The sequence below is a fragment of the Eschrichtius robustus genome, chromosome X, assembly GCF_028021215.1.
Source record: "Eschrichtius robustus isolate mEscRob2 chromosome X, mEscRob2.pri, whole genome shotgun sequence".
NCBI lineage: Eukaryota > Metazoa > Chordata > Mammalia > Artiodactyla > Eschrichtiidae > Eschrichtius > Eschrichtius robustus.
In genome coordinates, this window is record NC_090845.1 from 28809805 (window position 1) to 28832272 (window position 22468).

Sequence of the window (22468 nt, forward strand, 5' to 3'; positions counted from 1 at the left end):
CAGAGTGGACATCCTGATTATAAAGGGTTCTCGGTCTCCACTCACACATCACAGCAACTGTCTTAATCTTTCTAGCTTTTATTGATCCCACTTGCCTCTGCAGATAGAGCTATGTTGGACTGAAATATTAAATAGTCAGTCTCCTCCAATGGGACTATACTCATGACTAAATCCCTCTTGTCATAGAAACAGTGTTTCCCTTTGCAACTGCTATGAGAAGGGTTTTATAGCTCACCCTGGCTTTTTTGGTAGGAGGAGAACACTCCCAGAGTGAGTTAGACTTGGAAAGGGACTCCTTATACTCTACATTTGTTTGTTGTTTTTGTGTTTGTTTTCGCTTCTGAATCCCACCATTAAATGTCATCTGGGCTATAGCAACCTTTGTTAAAAACTGTCCTCTCCTCCTCCCTGCCTTCCCTATCAAAAAAAAAAAAAAAACAACTGTCCTCTCCACAGAAAACAAACAACCATTCCACAGATTGTATGATTCCTTTAAAGTTTAAAATTGGCAAAACTAGTCTGTGATGATAAATTAAAATAATGGTTACCTTTGGGGACAACCAACATGCAGAGGACACAAAGAAGTCTTCTAATATTCCATACCATGATGTGGTTGATGGTTACAAGAGAGTCTACATATATAAAGTTTTTCAGGCTGTACACTTAAAATTTATGTACTTTTATGTGCGCCATTAATAAGTTAAGGAAACAGTCCCTTATTCTCTCTCATTAAAATAATTCTTTTCTTTTTTTAAAAAAATATGTATTATTTATTTTGGCTGCTCCAGGTCTTAGTTGCAGCATGTGGGGTCTTTAGTTGTAGCATATGGGCCCTTTTAGTTGTGGCATGAGGACTCTTAGTTGTGGCATGCATGCGGGATCGAGTTCCCTGACCAGGGATTGAACCCGGGCCCCCTGCGTTGGGAGTGCGACGTCTTACCCAATGGACCCACCAGGGAAGTCCCAATAATTCTTTTCTTGCTATCTGTGATATTATGATTTACAATGAGAAATATATATTTAGTCTTTGTCCCTTTGCTGGCACAGAGCTCCTAAAACCCTTGGAACTTCCTAAGTAATGAGAGTGATAAAGGTGTCTTTGTTATGTTAATGGTAACTTTTGGAAAGCCCCTTTTTCTCCGAAAATGGGAGCTGGTTGCCAGGGGAACCAACCCAGTGCTGAGAGGGTTGGAACTTTCAGTCCCACCCCCAGATCTCCAGGAGGGGAGAGGGGCTGGAGATTTAGTTCAATCGCCAATGGCCAATGATTTAATCAGTCTTGCCTATGTAATGAAGTCTCCATAAGCACTCAAAAGGACAGAGTTCATAGAGCTTCCGGGTTGGTGAACACATGGAGATTTGGGAGAATGGTGTGCCTGGAGAGGGCATGGAAGCTCTGCACCCTTTCCCCATGCCTTGCCCTACGCATCTCATCCCTCTGGCTGTTGCTGATTATATCCTTCTATCATATACCCATGATCTAGTAAGTAAAATGTTTCTCTGAGTTCTCTGGGCTGCTCTAGCAAATTAATCGAACCTGAGGAGAGGGGGTTGTGGGAACCTCTGATCTGTGACTGGTGGGTCAGAAGAACAAGTGACAACCCGGACTGGTGATTGGCATCTAAAATGTGTGTGTGTGTGTGTGTGTGTGTGTGTGTGTGTGTGTATGTTGGGGGCGGGGGACAGTCTTGTGGGACGGAGCCCTTAACCTGTGGCATCTGATGCTGTCTTCGGGTAGATAGTGTCAGAATTGAGTTGAATTGTAGGACACCTGGTCGTTGTCCACTGAATTGAGTTGAATTGTAGGACACCTGGTCGTTGTCCACTGAAAATGGAATGGTGGTATGAAAAAAAAGACAGACATTGGTGTCTCTCTTTTCCACTTAATCTCCTCATGTTTATTTACACATGTATGTGTATTTTCAAATCTCCTGTATATTCAGCTCTTTCTTTCGCTTTGCATCATAGAACATTAGTAAAATCCCTGGTATGGTAGTGTGGTAGGGATTCTGGAGTAGACTGGAATAACGTGGAGAATTAAAATTTTTCATTAAATAACAGAAACCCTCATATATACCACAAACAGAAGCCATATACTTATATGCCATAAACTAGAACTCAGGGGGTTCTAGAACTAAGAGGAAGATGTGGAAAATGAATCCTGCAGGACAATTAGGAGGCTGTAGAGACCAAGTGTTTCTGGGGATCCCAAACCCTTTACATGTGTCCACAGTTCTGGTGGAGAAGGCCGTTTTGGCTAGAGTAGCTGGGGCTTCAGTGCTGAACCTCCACGCCACTGGAGCTGAAGTTCTCAGCTGTGCCTTCTTGTTCATTCCTGATAATGTAAAAATTTTTCCACCAGTTATGCTCCTAAAAAGAAACGGCACAGGACCCTCGTTCCCTCTGTGTTTTTCTCAGTAAGAGAAGGGTGCCGGGGCCTGGGAACATTGCGGTTAGTTCAGCTCATGCCTGCAGGCTTTGTTCTCAGGGCATAGCACACCTCCTTGGAGGTCAAAATTATCACTTCCTTTCAACCCTCAGCTGAGATTGGCTTGCTGTACCAAGCTTCTCTTTCCCTTATGACAAAATCTCTCTCAGTGGTCCCATTGTTCGTTCATAAAATATGACTCTTGTCAGTTGCTCATCCCCACTCCCGGCAGCGCCCCCTGCTCATTGACCCAAGTATCCCAAACATTCCTTCAACTAAGTCTTTATTAAGCGTTTATTACTTACCAGGCAATGTACACACTTCATATGTATACATAAAACATCACTAGGGACATGGGTTGACTTGCTTTTGTCCTGAGTTGCCCCTCAGCAGTGCATAAATCAGGGGATAGAATTAGGTGGTAGGAAGGTGTTGCTTAAATCTACCTACCAGAGAAGAAGATTCAAGTCCCAGCCCCAAGTCAGCCAAAATGCTCAGTTACATTTTCTTATAAGTGAGAGAGAGAATTAAGAATGTCACACGTGGAAAGCCTGTCCATTACTCAACGTTAATGTGTTTGTAGTAGTCCCAATAACTAGTTAGCAGAAAACAAGCCAGAATTCTGAATCTAATATTGCAAAGTAAGCCTCTGTTTGTGTGTGTGTGTGTGTGTGTGTGTGTGAGTGTGTGTGAGAGAGAGAGAATGTGTGAATGAGAGAGTTCTTTCAATTTGACATTTTTTCATGCCAAAAACAGCAGCATAAAATTTGTCAGAGTTGAAAAAGAGTTAACGATGCAAGGGTACTTCAGGCCAAATATATTTTGATGAGCATTTGATTCAACCCAATCTATGAGTCACTTCCGATGAGGATACACTTGGAAGTCCCACAGGGAAAGAACCCCACTCCCACAGGATTGGCAAAGTCAAATTGTTGAGACACTTGCTTCAAGCACACAGGATCTCAGGTATTTCACTTAAGCAGGTGGTATGTCAGGAGGACAAATCCTAGTGCTCGGACATTTTTTTGGTTTTAATTTTTATTTATTTATTATTTATTTATTTATGTTTGGCTGTGTTAGGTCTTCGTTTCTGTGCGAGGGCTTTCTCCAGTTGCGGCGAGCGGGGGCCACTCTTCATCGTGGTGCGCGGGCCTCTCACTGTCGCGGCCTCTCTCTTTGCGGAGCACAGGCTCCAGACGCGCAGGCTCAGTAGTTGTGGCTCACGGGCCCAGTTGCTCCGCGGCATGTGGGATCTTCCCAGACCAGGGCTCGAACCCGTGTCCCCTGCATTGGCAGGCAGACTCTCAACCACTGCGCCACCAGGGAAGCCCACTCGGACATTTTAAAGTAAAGAGGCTAGTCTAGTTCAGTGGTTCTAATCCTTGGCTAGAGATTAGAATTACCTAGGGAACTTTGTTAAAATACTGATCCCTGGGTCCCACAATCCATACCTTCTGACTCAGGGGGACTGGGATGAGGTCTGAGTGAGATCTAATCCTGTGGAGCAACACTGTGCCTTAGAAGGTTGGGACATAAATTTCTGTTATCCACATTGGTTTAAAAAGATAGTAAAGGGAATAAAACAGCAATCCACCCATCAGCTGAAATTCCATAACTCCAGCAATCTTAAGGGAACGAGTCATCAGGTGTCATGCTCCAGGCAAATGTCCTTAAAGACCAAAACGAGGACAAAGGTCATCTGCTCAAAGCTGGGGAATAAAACTTAATCTCATCAAGTTTCTAAAATAGAGATGGGCTAGTTCCATCCTGTTGTTGGAGATGAGACATGGGGCTCCCTCAGAGGAGACCTAGAGATCAGAAATGAGATCAGCAGGTGCTTTTGTCAAAATACTCGTTTGTGAGTTACATCAAACTCAGGAACATACAAAAAGCAGTCCATTGGAGAGTCCTAACTTCCAAAGTTGTGAACTCATCTGCTGCCAAAGATTACCTAATCCCCCTTCTGTGAAAAATTGTCATCATTTTTAGCTTGGTTTTAAAACTGTGGACTTCAGTTACAGTTTTGTAAAGCTATTTTTTTGGTGTGTGAAATAATTCAAAAGCCTTAAAAATTAGACACATTTTAAGTGATGATAGCACTTTGAGACACACACACTTTTACACCTACAATACACATTGCTTCATTTATTTCATTTCAGCTCCCTGGGGGAGAGAGTATGTGGAATTAATTTCCAATTGGGGAAGTAAGGCATGATCTGTAAGAAATTCTTTTTAGGACACACACAATGATCCTGGGGGAAAAGTAGAAATCTAAGCAGACAGGGTCCATCTTTTTGGTGTCCTGTATTTCTCTATGAATGGACAAAGTTGCACATTCCCAGCAGCACAAGTTCACATAATTTTTTAAATTGAGGTAAAATTGCCATACATTATATTAGTTTCAGGTGTACAACATAATGATTCAATATTTGTATATATTGCAAAATGATCATTATTAAGACTAGTTAACATCCATCACTATACATAGTTACAGAATTTTTTTTCTTGTGATTAGCAGTTTTTAGGTCTACCTGCTTAGCAACTTCCAAATATGCAATACAGTGTTATTAACTATAGTCACCATACATTACATCCCCATGACTTACTTCTTTCATAAAGGGAGGTTTGTACCTTTTGACTTCCTTCACCCATTTGGCCCGCCCCTATTGCCTCCACCCCTGTCTCTGGCAACCACCAATATGTTCTCTGTAACTTTGAACTTGGTTTGCTTGTTTTTGTTTTTTTAAGTTCTGCACAAATGTGAGATCATACAATATTTGTCTTTCTCTGACTTATTTCATTTAGCATAATACCCTCAAGGTCCATCCATGTTGTTGCAAATGGCAAAATTTCCTTCTTTTTTATGGCTGAGTCGTATTCTGTTATGTGTGTGTATGTGTGTATATATATATATATATATGCCACATCTTCTTTATTCATTCATCTATCAAAGGACACATAGGTGTTTTCATATCTTGCTATTGTAAATATTACTACAATAACATAGGGGTGCATATATCTTTTCAAATTAGCATTTTCATATACTTCAGATAAATACCCAGAAGTGGAATATATGGGTCAGAAGGTAGTTCTCTTTTTAGTTTTTTAAGGAGCCTCCATACTGTTCTCCATAGTGGCTGTATCCATTTACATTCCCACCAGCAGTGCACAAGGGTTCCCTTTTCTCCACATCCTCACCACACTTGTTATCTCTTGTCTTTTTGATAATAGTCTTTCTAACAGGTATGAGATGATAGCTCATTGTTTTGATTTGCATTTCCTTGGTGATTAATGATATTGAGCATCTTTTCACATACCTGTTGGCCGTCTGTAGGTTGTCATTAGAAAAATGTCTATTGAGATCTTCCGCCAATTTTTAAATTGGATTGTTTGGGTTTTTTGCTAGTTATATGTATGAGTTCTTTATGTATTTGGGAAATTACCCCCTTATCAGATATATGAGTTGCAAATATTTTCTCCCATTCAATAGATTGCCTTTTCACCTTGTTGCTGGTTTCCTTTACTGTGCAGAAGCTTTTGAGTTTGATGTAGTCCTATTTATTTATTTTTGCTTTTGATGCTTTTGCTTTTGGTGTCAAATCCCCCAAAATTATCACAAGACCAATGTCAAGAAGTTTACAAACTTTGCCTTCTTTTAGGAGTTTTATGGTTTCAGCTCTTAACATTCAAATGTTTAATCCATTTTGAGTAAATTTCTGTGTATGGGGTAAGATAGTGCTCCAGTTTCATTCTTTTGCATATGGCTGTCCAGTTTTCTCAACACCATTTATTGAAGAGATTGTCCTTTTCCCATTGTATATTCTTGGCTCCTTTGTCATAAGTTAATTGATCATGTATGCATGGGTTAACTTCTTAGCTTTGTCTTCTGTTCCAGTGATCTATGTGTTTTGTTTTTCTGCCAGTACCACACTGTTTTGATTACTATAGATTTGTAATATAGTTTGAAATCAGGATGTGACAAAGATTCACATCCCCAACAGCAAAAGTACATGCAAATTTTAATGCCATAGTTTTTTTTAAATGAATTTAAACAGTGTTTTCCTTATTTTAAAAAAATATTTTTCTTTTACTTATTTTTTATTGAAATATATTTGATATGTGATGTATAAATTTAAGGGGTAAAACATGTAAATTTGATATATTTATATATAGTAATATGATAGCCATTATAGCAGTAATTAGCACGTCTATCATGTGACATAATTATTCGTTCCTTTTGTGGTTGGAGTAATGCTACAGTTTTTTTGTTTTTGCTTTTTTTAAATTTTCAGGTCAACTTTTAAAAAAATTTTCAGGTCAGTTTTTTTTGGTTAATATTCAAGTATAGTTGATTTACAATATCATGCTAGTTTCAGGTGTACAGCACAGTGATTCAGTTATACATACACACATTCTTTTTCAGATTCTTTTCCCTTATAGGTTATTACAAAATATTAAGTATAGTTTCCTGTGCTATGCAGTAGGTCCTTGTTGATTATCTATTTTCTATATAGTAGTGTGTATCTGTTAATCTCAAACTCCTAATTTATCCCTCCCCAACCCCTGTTTCCCCTTTGGTAGCCATAAGCTTGTTTTCTATGTGTGTGAGTCTCTTTCTATTTCATAAGTAAGTTCATTTGTATCATTTTTTAGCTTCCACATATAAGTGATATCATATGATATGTCTTACTCTGTTTGGCTTACTTTGCTTAGTATGATAATCTCTAGGTCCATTCATATTCCTGCAAATGGCATTATTTCATTCTTTTTTATGGCTGAGTAATATTCCATTGTATATATACCACACGTTCTTTACCCATTCATCTGTTGATGGACATTTAGGTTGCTTCCATGTCTTGGCTGTTAAAATAGTGCTGCAGGGACTTCCCTGGTGGCGCAGTGGTTAAGAATCTGCCTGCCAATGCAGGAGACACAGGTTTGAGCCCTGGTTCGGGAAGATCCCACATGCCACGGAGCAACTAAGCCTGTGTGCCACAACTGCTGAGCCTGCGCTCTAGAGCCCGTGAGCCACAACTACTGAGCCTGTGTACCACAACTACTGAAACCCACGTGCCTAGAGCCTGTGCTCCACAACAAGAGAAGGCATTGCAATAAGAAGCCTGCGCACTGCAATGAAGAGTAGCCCCCGCTCACCGCAACTAGAGAAAGCCTGCGTGCAGCAACAAAGACCCAACGCAGCCAAAAATAAATATAAAAAAATAAATAAATTTATTTTTAAAAATGCTGCAATGAACATTGGGGTGCATACATTTTGTTGAATTATGGTTATCTCTGGATATATGCCCTGTAGTGGGATTGCAGGATCATATGGTACCTCTACTTTTAGTTTTTTAAGGAACCTCCATACTGTTCTCCATAGTGGCTGTACGAATTTACATTCTCACCAATAGTGTAGGAGGGTTCCTTTTTCTCCCCACATTTTTCCAGCATATATTATTTGTAGACTTTTTGGTGATGGCCATTCTGAGCGATGTGAGTTGATACATCATTGTAGTTTTGATTTACATTTCTCTAATAATTAACAATGTGGAGCATCTTTTCATGTGCCTATTGGCCACCTGTATGTCTTCCTTGTGTTTTTTTTTTTTTAATTTGAGTCTTTTTCCTCTTCTGTCACAGTTTTTTTTTCTTTTTAAAAAATTTTTATTTTATATTGGAGTATCGTTGATTTACCGTGTTGTGTTAGTTTCAGGTGTATGGCAAAGTGATTCAGTTATATATGTATGTGTGTGTGTGTGTATATATATTCTTTTTCAGATTATTTTCCCACTTACATTATTACAGAGTACTGAATACTGTTCCTGTGTGATAAAGTAGGTCCTTGTTGATTAAAAATTTTACATATAGTAGTTTGTATTTGTTAATCCCAAATGCCCAATTTATCACTCCCCTTTGGTATCATAAGTTTGTTTTCAAAATCTGTGAGTCTCTTTCTAGTTTGTAAATAAGTTCATTTGTATCACTTTTTAGATTCCACATATAAATGATATCATATGGTATTTGTCTTTGTCTGACTTACTTCATGTAGGATGATAATCTCTAGGTCCATCCATGTTGCTTCAAATGGCATTATTTCATTCTTTTTATGGCTGTGTAATACCCAATTGTGTGTGTATGTGTGTGTGTATACACACACACACACACACACACACCTTCTTTATGTATTGATCTGTTGATGGACACTTAAGTTGCTTCCATGTCTTGGCTATTGTAAATAGAGCTGCTATGAACATTGGGGTGCATGTATCTTTTTGAATTAGAGTTCTTGTCTTTTCTGGATCTCTGCCCAGGAGTAGGATTGTGGATCGTATGGTAACTCTATTTGTAGTTTTTTAAAAGACCTCCATATTGTTTTGCATAGCAGGTACACCAATTTACATTTGTACCAACAGTGTAGGAGGACTCTTTTTTTCTCTACACACTATCCAGCACAGTAAATGGAGGGTTGCCTTTTCTCCAGACCCTCTCCAGCACTTATTATTTGTAGACTTTTTGATGATGGCCATTCTGACTGGTGCGACGTGATACCTCAGTGCAGTTTTTTTTTTGTTTGTTTTGTTTTTTGTTTTGGCTCAGTTGGGTCTTCGTTGCTGCGCGCAGGCTTTCTCTAGTTGCGGCGAGCGGGGGCTACTCTTCATTGCGGTGCACGGGCTTCTCATTGCAGTGGCTTCTCCTGTTGCGGAGCACGGGCTCTAGGCATGCAGACTTTAGTGGTTCCAGCACGCGGGCTTGGTAGTTGTGGCACGTGGGCCCTAGAGTGCATGGGCTTCAGTAGTTGTGGCATGTGGGCTCAGTAGTTGTGGCTCGCAGGCTCTAGAGCACAGGCTCAGTAGTTGTGGCTCGCAGGCTCTAGAGCACAGGCTCAGTAGTTGTGGCACACGGGCTCAGTTGCTCTGCGGCATGTGGGATCTTCCCGGACCAGGAATCAAACCCATGTCCCCTGCATCGGCAGGTGGATTCTTTTTTCTTTTAAATAGGATCAAACTCTATATATTCTTTTTTTTTTTTTTAATTTTATTTATTTATGGCTGTGTTGTGTCTTAGTTCCTGTGCAAGAGCTTTCTCCAGTTGCGGCAAGCGGGGGCCACTCTTCATTGCGGTGCGCAGGCCTCTCCCTATCGCGGCCTCTCTTGTTGCAGAGCACAGGCTCCAGACGCGCAGGCTCCGTAATTGTGGCTCACGGGCCTAGTTGCTCCGTGGCATGTGGGATCTTCCCAGACCAGGGCTCGAACCCGCGTCCCCTGCGTTGGCAGGCAGATTCTCAGCCACTGTGCCACCAGGAAGTCCCCCGGCAGGTGGATTCTTAACCACTGCGCCACCAGGGAAGTCCCTCAATGTAGTTTTGATTTGCATTTCTCTAATAATTAGTGATGTTGGGCATCTTGGCATGTGCCTTTTGGCCATCTGTATGTCTTTTTTTTTTTTTTTGAGGGTTTTTTTCTCTTTTCTCACAGTTTTTTTTCCTTTATTTAAAATATTTATTTTGTATTGGAGTATAATTGATTTACAATGTTGTGTTAATTTCAGGTGTACAGCAACGTGATTCTGTTATATATATATACATACACCTTTTCTTTTTCAGAATCTTTTCCCATATAGGTTATTAAAAAATATTAAGTAGAATTCCCTCTGCTCTATAGGTCCTTGTTGATTAACTATTTTACATATAATGTGTATGTGTTTTCCCAAACTCCTAATTTATCCCTCCCCTTACCTTTCCCCTTTGGTATCATAAGTTTGTTTTCTAAATCTGTGAGTCTGTTTCTATTTTGTAAATCAGTTCCTTTGTATCATTTTTAAGATTCCAGATATGTGATATATATATAGTATTACTCTTTCTCTGTCTGACTTACTTCCCTTAGGATGATAATCTCTAGGTCCATCCATGTTAACTGTAAATGGCATTGTTTTGTTCTTTTTATGGCTGAGTAGTATTCCACTGTATATATATACCACCGTCTTCATACATTCATCTGTTGATGGACATTTAGGTTGCTTCCATAGCTTGGCTATTGTAAATAGTGCTGCAGTGAACATTGGGGTGCATGTATCTTTTCGAATTATGGTTATCTCTGGATATATGCCCTGTAGTGGGATTGCTGGGTCATATGGTACCTCTACTTTTAGTTTTTTAAGGAACCTCCATACTGTTCTCCATGGTGGCTGTACAGATTTACATTCCCACCAGTAGTGTAGGAGGGTTCCTTTTTCTCCACACCCGCTCTAGCATTTATTATTTGTAGACTTTTTGATGATGGCCATCCTGACTGTGAGTTGATACTTCATTGTAGTGGTGATTTGCATTTCTCTAATAATTAGTGATGTTGAGCATCTTTCACGTGCATTTTGGCCATCTGTATGTCTTCATTGTGTTTTTTTTAATTTGAGCTTTTTTCTCCTTTGTCACAGTTTTTTTTTTCCTTCTTAAAAAATTTTATTTTATATTGGAGTACAATTGATTTACCATGTTGTGTTAGTTTCAGGTGTACAGCAAAGTGATTCAGTTATACATATACATATATCCTTTCTCAGATTATTTTCCCATTTAGGTTATTACAGAATATTCAGTAAAGTTCCCTGTGCTATACAGTAGGTCCTTCTTGTTTACCTATTTTATACATAGTAGTGTGTATATGTTAATCCCAAATTCCCAATGTGTCCCTTCCTCATCTATCCCCTTTGGTATCATAAATTTTTTTCTACATCTGTGAGTCTGTTTCTGTTTTGTAAATCACTTCATTTGTATCATTTTTTAGATTCCACATATAAATGATATCATATGATATTTGTCTTTCTCTGTCTGACTACTTCACTTAGGATTATAATCTCTAGGTCTTCCCATGTTGCTGCAAATGACATTATTTCACTCTTTTTATGGCTGAGTAATATTCCATTTTGAGTGTGTGTGTGTGTGTGTGTGTGTGTGTGCGTGTATACACACACACACCACATCTTCTTTATTCATTCATCCGTTGATGGACAATTAGGTTTCTTCCATCTCTTGGGTATTGTAAATAGAGCTGCTATGAACATTATGGTGCATGTATCTTTTTAAATTAGAGTTTTTGTCTTTTCTAGATATCTGCCCAGTAGTGGGATTGCTGGGTCATATGGTAGCTCTATTTTTAGTTTTTTAAGGGACCTCCATACTGTTCTCCATAGTGGCGGTACAAATTTACATTCCCACCAATAGTGTAGGAGGGTTCCTTTTTCTCCACACCTGCTCTAGCATTTGTTATTTGTACACTTTTTTTTTTAATTTATTTATTTTTGGCTGCGTTGGGTCTTTGTTGCTGCATGCGGGCCTTCTCTAGTTGCGGCAAGCAGGCTTCTCATTGCGGTGGCTTCTTCTGTTGCGGAGCGCGGGCTCTAGGTGCACAGGCTTCAGTAGTTGTGGCTCTCAGGCTCAGTAGTCGTGGCTCACGGGCTCTAGAGCTCAGCTCAGTAGTTGTGGCTCACGGGCTTAGTTGCTCCGCGGCATGTGGGATCTTCCCGGACCAGGGCTCGAACCCATGTCCCCTGCATTGGCAGGCAGATTCCCAACCACTGTGCCACCAGGGAAGTCCCTGTAGACTTTTTTTTTTTTTGAAGCAGGTTTTTTTTAAAAAATTTATTTATTTATTTTTGGCTGTGTTGGGTCTTCGTTTCTGTGCGAGGGCTTTCTCTAGTTGCGGAAAGTGGGGGCCACTCTTCATTGCGGTGCGCGGGCCTCTCACTGTCGTGGCCTCTCTTGTTGCGGAGCACAGGCTCCAGACGCGCAGGCTCAGTAGTTTGTGGCTCACGGGCTTAGTTACTCCGTGGCATGTGGGATCTTCCCAGACCAGGGCTTGAACCCATGTCCCCTGCATTGGCAGGCAGATTCTCAACCACTGCGCCACCAGGGAAGCCCCCTGTAGACTTTTTGATGGTGGCCATTCTGACTGGTGTGAGGTGATACCTCATTGTACTTTTGATTTGCATTTCACTAATAATTAGTTATGTTGAGCCTCTTTTCATGTGCCTTTTGGCCATCCTTATGTCTTTTTTTTTTTTTTGAGGTTTTTGTGTCTTTTGTCACAGTTTTTTGTTTCCTTTATTTAAAATTTTTATTTTGTACTGGAGTATAGTTGATTTACAATGTTGTGTTGGTTTCAGGTGTACAGCAGAGTGATTCAGTGATACATGTATCTATTCTTTTTCAGATTATTTTCCCATTTAGGTTATTACAGAATATTGAGTAGTGTTCCCTGTGCTGTACAGTAGGTCCTTGTTGATTATCTGTTTTATATATAGTAGTGTGTATATGTTATTCCCAAATTCCTAATTTATCCCTCCCTCCACCTTTCCCCTTTGGTAACCATAAGGTTTTTGTTTTTGTTTTTGATCCCAGCAGGGTACTCCTCTCTGTTCACTAGAGCTGTATGCTGTAGGGGTGCCCCCTATGTGGGTTGCACGGCTCCTTCTGTTTTGTCGGGTAACTGCTATGGGTAGTCTTGTAGGCGTGGCTGGCCACTGGTCTGGTTGTTTGCCTGGCCCTGCCTTGTATAGAGGCTGCTGGCCACTGCTTGCCTGGGCTGGGTCACAAGGTGGCTGGCTGCACAACCCCGGGGGTCAGGGGGGGGAGGCGGGGGCAGAGCACTGAGCCTAGTGCTGGCCTACTGGCAGGCACAGCCAGGTCCTAGGGTCTGGCTGCAGCGTTCAGGGGTCCCAGATCTGGTGTCAAACCACTCGTGATTGGGGCCAGTTCCTGACCCAGCTGGCTGTGGGGTCCAGGGTGTCCCAAAGTTTGTGTTCACCTGCTGGTGGGCTGGGCTGGGGTCCAGCTGGTCCCAGGGCTAGTGCTGGCCTGCTGGTGGTGGGCCTGGTGTGCAGTTTTACTGGGGCTGGTGTCTGCCCGCTGTTGGGTGAGGCTGGTCCCTAGGCTAGAGCAGGCTCCCTGGTGTGCAGGACTGGCAATTATAAGGTTGATGCCTGCCCACTGGTGGGTGGGGCTAGGTCCCAGGGTCTCTGGCTGCAGGGCTCTGGGGGTCCTGGATCTAGTGCCTGTGCACTGGTGTGTGGGGCTGGGTCCTGGGCCCTCTGGTGGAAAGGGCTGTGTCCAGGAGCGGCTGTGGGCTCAAGGGGTCTTAGGGCAACCTCTCTGCCAGTGGGTGGGGCTGTGTGGCCACCTGGCTAGTTGACTGGCCTGAGGTTTCCCAGTGCTGTTGCCTACAGGCTGATAGGCGAGGGCAGGGCTGGGTCCTGAGGCTCATAAGCTAGATGGAGGATTCCAAAATAGCCCTTGCCAGCACCAGTGTCCACATGGTAGAACAAGCTCCCAGAATGGCTGCCACCAGTGTGTATGTCCCCAGGAATGTTGCCTCCTGCCTCTCTGGGAGACTCACCAAGATCAGCGGGTGGGTCTGACCCAGGCTCCTTTCAAATTACTGTTTCTGCCCTAGGTCCCAGAGTGTATGTGTTTTTGGTCCTTTAAGAGTGGGGTCTCCATTTCCTACAGCCCTCTGGGACTCCTGAAAGTAAGCCCTGCTGGCATTCAAAGCCAAGTGTTCTAGGGTTTAATCTTCCTGGTGCAGCACCCTCGGGCTGGGGAGGCTGATGTGGGGCTTTGACCCCTTGCTCCTTGGGGGAAACGTCTGCAATTGTAATTTTCCTCGCATTTGTGGGTCAGCCACCTGGGGGTTTGGGTCTTGACTATACTGTGACTCCACCCCTCCTACCCATCTTGTGGTTTCTTCTTTATGTCTTTAGTTGTAGAAGATCTCTTCTGGTAGGTTCCGGTCTTTTTCACTGATAGGTGTTCTCTAAATAGTCATAATTTTGGTGTGCCTATGAGAAGAAATGAGCTCACCGTCTTCCTACTCCACCATCTTGGCCAATTTCCTTTCCTTAGACTTTTTTTTTTTTTTTGGCTGCGTTGGGTCTCCATTGCTGCGTGCGGGCTTTCTCTAGTTGCGGCGAGCGGGGGCCACTCTTCATCGCGGTGTGCGGGCCTCTCGCTATCGCGGCCTCTCTTGTTGCGGAGCACAGGCTCCAGCCGCGCAGGCTCAGCAATTGTGGCTCACGGGCCTAGTCGCTCCGCGGCATGTGGGATCTTCCCAGACCAGGACTCGAACCCGTGTCCCATGCATTGGCAGGCAGATTCTCAACCACTGCACCACCAGGGAAGTCCCTCCTTAGACTTTTTGATACTTGTGATTATAAAATTATTACATGGTCATCATAAAATAAGAATAATTCTAAAAATTCAGTCAAGGTTTAGAAAATAACGATTATCTGTAATTCCATCAATTGGATATTATATAAACTAAACTATGACTTTTGACAAAAATTAATAATATCACGTAGTTCTTACACAATTTACTTAACCAACCCCATTAGTGATAACTTGTTTCTAATTCTTCACTGTGGCAAACAGTACCTTGACTGGATGATACATGCTTCTTTGCACACCTAATGATGTCTTTGTGAAAATTTCCCAGGACTGGACCACAGTTAGACTTTGATTAAATGTTGCCAAATTGATCTCTAGCAGTGTGAGCAGGTCCCCGAGCACTGGGTATTATCATTTTTCACATTTTTACTGTAGTATCTGTTCAAATAGATTCCTGTTGAATTCAAGCTAGATTAGATTAGTTCAGCATTTTATAAATTCATGAATTTTATTTAAAGCCAGCATATTAAGTTAATAAACACGTATGGTTAGATTTCTTAGACAAATAATTAAATACTAAGTTTAATGTGTATTATACAAAGGCAATATTTCAAATTCCTTCTTCAGTGAAGTCAATCCTGCTGGTGGTACTTTCTTGTGAAAATGCTGAACATGCTGTGAAATAGTGAAGATCTCTACAAGAATTGAGTAGTTATAGTAATTACTATATTTTCTTTAATTGATTCTTATGACCTGGACCTCTAAACAGAGGAAATTACAACGAAAGAAATCACTACCAATAGAAAATACATTAACAATATTACAGGCCTAGTTTAACAGTAGGAAATAAATAAACCACAGGTAATGCAGGGCAGGGCAGAAATAAGAAATAATGTCACCAGTCGGTTCTGTCAGCAGTATAGGAACTGAGTTTGTGGAACTGATTACTTAATGACCAAAGATGAAACAGTGAAATAAATCAATGCAAGAGCAAAGAATAAAGGGGAAGGGTAGCAGTTAACATCAGGTAATCCTAAATTTTTTTTATATCCATTAAGCAAGGAAAAGGACCCTGTTAAACTATAATAACCAAATGCTATGTTTTAATACATGAAAAAAAATTAAAATACACAGCTTATAGACACTCAAATATAAAATAAATGTGCCTTCTAGTAGCTCAAAATATCATAATTGAAGTTAATTTCTCATTCTTTATGTAAGATAATACACCAAATTCAGAAAACAAGGGATTTGCAGTTATGCATTGTTTATATTCAGTAAATCTTTTAGATTTTAATATTCATTTTTAAAAAGTGCATAGCAGGTACACCAGAGGATTCTCAAAAAATTTCAAAACTCAGTATATTTTCCATATCTTCAGCAAATTAATCTATTAAAAATGAATCAGGGACTTCCCTGGTGGCACAGTGGTTGAGAATCTGCCTGCCAATGCAGGGTTACACGGGTTTGAGCCCTGGTCCGGGAAGATCCCACATGCCGCGGAGCAACTAAGCCCCTGTGCCACAACTACTGAGCCTGCGCTCTAGAGCCTGCGAGCCACAACTACTGAGCCCACGTGCCATAGCTACTGAAGCCCATGCCCTAGAGCCCAAGCTCTGCAACAAGAGAAGCCACTGCCATGAAGAAGCCTGCGCACCACAACGAAGATCCAACGCAGCCATAAATAAATAAATTTAAAAATGAAACGAGTTGAATTGAATTTTGAAATTCTCTTTTGGCAAGATAAAAACACCAAATACCTACTTAAAATTAATTTTGAAAATGTAGTCTCAAAGCAAAACACTGCCCTTGAGTTTCCTCCATAATACTGAGTTCTTCTATACAAACATATCCATTATACTTCAATAAATTAGTTTAAAAAATTATATACACTTTAGTTTTTATGAGAAGCTTCTATACTTTATTAGAAAAGTTATCTCCAGTCGAATATGTTAAGAAGAAAGATAGCTCAAATATCCTAGAAATGTAAAATTTCAATTTTTTCCCCATTGCTTACATATTGGTCTATGGGGCTTACAAACAGCAACACTCTTGGGCTGATACTGTTAAGAACTTTGCTTAAATTTTGAGGACAGAAAAATAAAAATTTCACAAGTCAAAAATGAATCATGAATAGATTATATGCTGATGCACACTGTAAGATAGATTCTACTTAAATGAAAGGCAATAGTTAATGCAAAATAAAAATGGAATGAAGGCAACTTGAAAATAAACTTAACGTATATTAAAAAGTAAAATAGCACTCTATTTAAAAGTACTGTCATATTCATTCCTTAAAAAGCTGTGTGTATATCTAGACTTCAAAAGCGAAAAGTCGGAACGAGCACTGCACAGTGAAGATGCAGAAAGTTTTACCAGAGATGTTTTTGTTTACTAACAGAGACATATAAGCAACGTTCTGTTCCTCACAGTCAGTTAACTGTTCTCCCCAGCCCCCAGTACCCAGCAAATCAACTCTAGTCCCAGCTAACCACAGCAAGCATCTGATGGGGGACACTGATTATCATCTGGTAAAGTCATTTCAGAAAGCCTCAAATCCATAGCTTCCAATATAGGACGTTTCCACATGGAATCTAGCACTGGAATCTCGAGTTTTGCCTAGACTGGACTTGCATTTTATGATTCTTTACATTTTTAATAGCTTTGTAAGTACTTCTACATAATAAATGACCTTTCTTATCGATGAGATCGGAAGTTTTCGAGCTGAAGTTTTCCCACAGACAACCACCTTTGTATGGTTTCCCCCTGCGTGTGTGAGATAAGAGAACTAGAGACAGCACATGCCTCCTTGTGGGTATGACACCTGTAAGGGTTTCCTTCAGTAAACCTGCGACTGTGAGAGGTCAACGTGCTGGGACGGGCAAATCTTTGTCCACTCCTATCTTAGACATATGACTTCTCTCCACTATCTGTCCATGTTGTGAATCTTGAAATTGTGGAAGTTGTAAGTGGTCAGTTACATACATCACACTTAAAGGGTTTTTTCTCACCACAGTGAATGCGACTGCGGATGAGTACTTGGCGTTTTTGAGCAAAAAGCCTCTATCACATAATTCATTTATGTGGCTTTCTTACGTGAGTTTTCAGCTGGTTATACTGGGTGAACACCTTTCCACACGTGTGGCGGAGGTAGAGTTTGACTCCCTTGTATGTATACTCACGTGCCTTCTCAAGCTGCTGGCTTGTAAAACCACTTTTCCATACATGTTACCCATCAGCTTGCCCTTGGAAGACCTCTGATCCAGCTCTTTCCTGGAGCTTTCCAGCTCGTAAGGATTCTTGACACTGGCTATATTAAATACAGTGTGTTTTCTCTCAGAGTATAGTTGAACTGTGATTTTTCACATTTTCGTTTCACTGTTAAGAGTTTGCACAAAGACATCTAGTACTGGAAATGTATTTCATCAACTCAAGTTCTGAATTATTTCTTTGTGCAACTTGTTCTGTTACAAGTGTGGACAATTTATTTGCATCTAGAAATATTTCAACAGATGCATTCTCTAAAACATCACTGAGATATCATACTCTTTTATTCTGCCCTGTTTTCTGGGAGTTGAAAGCTTTCCTTTGAGTTTGAGATAACATCTTTGCTAAAGCCTCCTGTTGAGGATTTGCCTGAACTAAATCTGACTTTGTTTTTAATTCCAGTTTTTAATCAAGAGCTTTAGAAGTTTTTCTTCTTCCCCTTTTAGGTGGCTTGATTTGATTCAGTAATTTTTAAAGATTTAATGTCTTGCAATTAGAAAAATGTGGCCTGTATAATTGTTTTAAAAATTGAGGTTTTCTGGATATCTTTTTTTTTTTTTTGTTAATGTTTGGTGGACATTTGAAAAAACATTTAGTTCACATGAGATACAAAATTTTATTATATGGAGATTTAACTGCCGATTATATTATTTCCTATTTTGTCTGTTTTGCATGTCAAAATTAGACAGATGTGTTCAAGTTTTACACACAAAATTTAGGAGAATTCTGATGTCACCTTTGTTTATTATCTTGATAGGTGATATTTTTAAACCCTCTCATCCCCATGTTTCTTTTTTCTATATTTCTTGCTTCTTCCCTATCTACTGTGTTCGTTCCTTGTGGTATGCCTTATTGCATCTCCTGGATCTAGAATTCACATTTCTTATGTGTTAGCTCTTCATCTCTATCCCTTTCCTCTGAATTCTAGAATAGTTTCTCTATTGACTCAGTTTTGTGAAATCTCACTACCTATATTTTTAGTTTACAATTCCATAAAAATTTTCATTTGAAAGCAACCATCCCTGATCTGATTAATCCTTTTTGAGAGATATGACATAGCTGTAAATTTTTGTTTGGCATTAAAATTAGAAATCAAAGTTTGCTCTTCTGCTCTGATTCTGTAGAATGAAGTCCTTTTTTCAGGAGGCTTAACGTTTCCATACGGACACTGATTTTTAAGGAATTTTTAAAAAGGTTATGTGGGTCAGGCTGCTTTAATCTTTTAATCCTTAACGAAAAAGCAAGCATAAAGCTTTCTACTTTTTTCTGTAGCTTCTTCTCAGTTAGAAAAATACTTGATTACAGAGTATAGGAAAGACAGGGAGGTTGAATGTTTTGCTAAGCATTTGTTTCTAGCCAGTCAATAAGCAAACAGCAGTGGCTGCTGCTTTTAGGTATTTACAGCAGGGTTGAAAATTGCTCCCTGGAGTCTTGAGCTAGGCTAAGGAAGTGTTTCCTCCATGCTCGTATGGCAGCTTCAAGTTACTGGGTGCATCACGCTCCTTATCAATGTGGCCAAACCAGTTGTATTAAGTACCTTTCTTATTTAGTCATCTGTGGTGCAAGTGAGAGAGAGCGCAGTTGCCGCAGTCTCCCTGCTTTCTGACCGTCACAGATCCTTCTATTTGCCTGCTGCTCAGAATTTGGGGGTCTTCATGGCCTCCGTTGGGGAGCCCAATAGACTTGATTTATAGGTTAACCTTCACTGGCAGCTAGAACTGTGGGTTTGTGATATTGGTTGCTACCGCCCTCAGTACACACCCCCCCCCCCATCTGCATCCTGTCATTTCCTACCCCGAGAGCACCCTTCCCTGTTCTCCAACCCTTAAAAATGTTTTCATTAGTTATTTCAGTAGAATTTGGGAAAACTCAAATTCTAATCTTGAAATAGCAGTACCCCTGCCAGCTGTGACCATTTCATTCGTTGTGAAAGTGTAGGAAAGTGTAGAGGGAATGCAAGCTATTTCAATACACTAATCCAATTTTCTCCTCCCCCAACCCCAAATGCCTTTCAAATAAAGACCTTTTTTTTGAATCACGTACACCCAAAGCAGACTATTTTTAGTGACTGAAAAGAAGTCATAATTGGGGGATGGGATTTAGAAATGGCTATGTTAGTGGTTCTTGATCAAGGGAATAGAACTACCTCAAAACAGATTCAGTCCCCAAGAGAATAAATGCATAAACAAGTCAAAAGGAAGCAGAGTAATATAATATATAGTAAGTAGCATTTTGCTCCCGAATCACAGTGCAAAACCGAAGGAAGCTAGGCTGCATCACCTGATTTTCCTGCATTCTCTTTTTCTTACCACTAGAACATCATGAGAGGCTGGTCAAAAGCACACCCACCACTTTTCCAAAGGCAGGACTAGTGAGATGATTTGACAGCTCTAAGAGTATGGAACTGGTGAACCAGAATCTCACCCACATATTATATACCCTATTAAAACCTTTGAAACCTCCGTCACGAAACACCACCTGGATAGTGTCCTAGAAAAAGGCCAATAGGCCAAAGTCAAGTCAGGAAGTCTTTGGAGGAATTGGGGTAGGAGACAAACCACACCCATCACACTTCCGTGTGGGCAACTGCGCGGTCAGTACCTGAAGAGAAATCATTATATGGGTAGTGGGATTACAGACAGATGATGCAGTTCTCACAGATGCCTAATTAACAAAATGAGCAGCACAACGAATCACCATTGTGGTAACCAGATTTGAAGTAATTTTCTATTTCAAAACAGATTGTTTAAAAGGGACGACACAGGATGTGAGAAGTGATGAGAAGGGAAGGAAGACAATAAAAAAATACTTCACATACTATTTTTAAAGTTATCTTTGATGTTCTTTCTATGTGTTACTTTACACTAAGATGTGGTGGAGGGTAACCAAGTACTTGATGAGGTGAAGTTTCCTTGTAACTTCTGAGAGGGAAAGAGGGAAAGTATATATGCAGGTTAAATATGTAAGAAACATAACAATCAATGTCAAGTATTCTATTTAGACCCTAATTTAGACATGCTTATAAAAAAAACTGTGAGACCAGTTGGGAAACTTAACACTGGATATTTGATATTATCTTGTAAGGTGTGATAGATGGTGCTTTGATATTATCTTGTAAGGTGTGATAGATGGTGCTTTTTAATAAACGTAAAAAAGTTTATTTACAGATGAGTTGCTAGGATGTCTGGGGGTTTGTTTCAAAATAATGGTGGGGGTGGTGGATGAGAATATAGATGAAATAAGTCTGCTTATATCTGGATAATTTTGGAAGCCGGGTAATGAGTGAGTGGGGGATTACAGGATTCTTCTGTACTTCTGTATGTTTGCAAATTTTCTTATATTTAAAAAATGTAGTGGGAGTGATTTTGACTTTAAATATGCCTAATCATTGAAAATACTATCTACCATAATTCATCTGCAGTATTTTCTGTGCACAAGTTGGGAAGGGTGACTACAGACCCTAGCAAGAGGAAGGTGATTATTTCCCTTTGAAAACCTAACTACAGATGACATAAAGATATAAGAAAATCACTCATTCTTTGGTAAGTGACATATATTAAAGTGGGATGAAAAATGTAAATTTTTAACATATCCCACTTTTATATAAAATTTGCTTGCTTATACTTTCACCCAATTTTTAAGTTAGAGTAATGTACTAATACTTAATAACCCAAATCTAACATTACTACATGTTCTAATAGAAGAACAGAAAAGATTAGGTTTCTAAGACAGCATATTTCAGTCCAGAAATATATGAGTATTGGAACTAGGACTGGTTTGATATTGTAAATCATTTCTAATTACACAGAAAGGATGCAGAATGTAGTGTTTGCTTTTAGTTTATTAATTTATTTCTCAGGAATCTTTGACTTTCCGAATATGTTCTGTTTGGAGGTACGATGCATGCATAGCCTTTTAAAACGCCTTTGTACAATTTCGCCTCAAAATAATTAAATTCACAGCACACACACAAATCTAAGAGAGACATGGTATTTACAAGATTTAATAAGTTCTTGCTGTTTTAGGGAAGAAATTGAGCAAATCTTTTACAGTGGGGAAACATGGACAACTGGGTGTCATTATAAACAAAAATTCAGAATTGTTCAGTGTCAAAGCCACTTTTCATGGCTTTAGAAATTAAAATTGAGTCGTCATTCTATTAATCTCTGAATGCTCAAGCCATGCAGAATCTACTTGTATTAAATAATATTTGGGGACGCAAATAACAGAAAAAAATACGCACATCTGGTGAATGAAATCATCATCAGAATTACCTTTTACAATAAGAAAATACTGTTAATAATTCTTTCAGAAAGATACAGTAGTGGTGCAACAGACAGTGCCAAATTTATTTTGATTTTAAAGTAACATTTCAATTGTCATTTTTCTCTACGGATATACAGACACACAACTGTAACAACTCGTTCAAAGTCTGGACAATGACTACAATATTAAAATAAATCAATTTAAACTATAAGGGGACATCTTCACATTCCAGGGTACATCACTGATATTTTCAAAGGACAATTTTTCTATGCCTTATATTCTTGCTTTTTGTTTATACTGTCAAAGACATTACAATTACCTTTTAAAATACTATATAAAATCGAGTTGCCACAGAA

The 22468-nt window shown here is 39.9% G+C and overlaps 1 pseudogene; it reads right to left on the minus strand.

Moving 5' to 3' along the window:
- Nucleotides 1-17066: 17066 nt before the first annotated feature.
- LOC137757369 (myoneurin pseudogene) lies at nt 17067-19341 on the minus strand (annotated as a pseudogene).
- Nucleotides 19342-22468: the final 3127 nt, after the last annotated feature.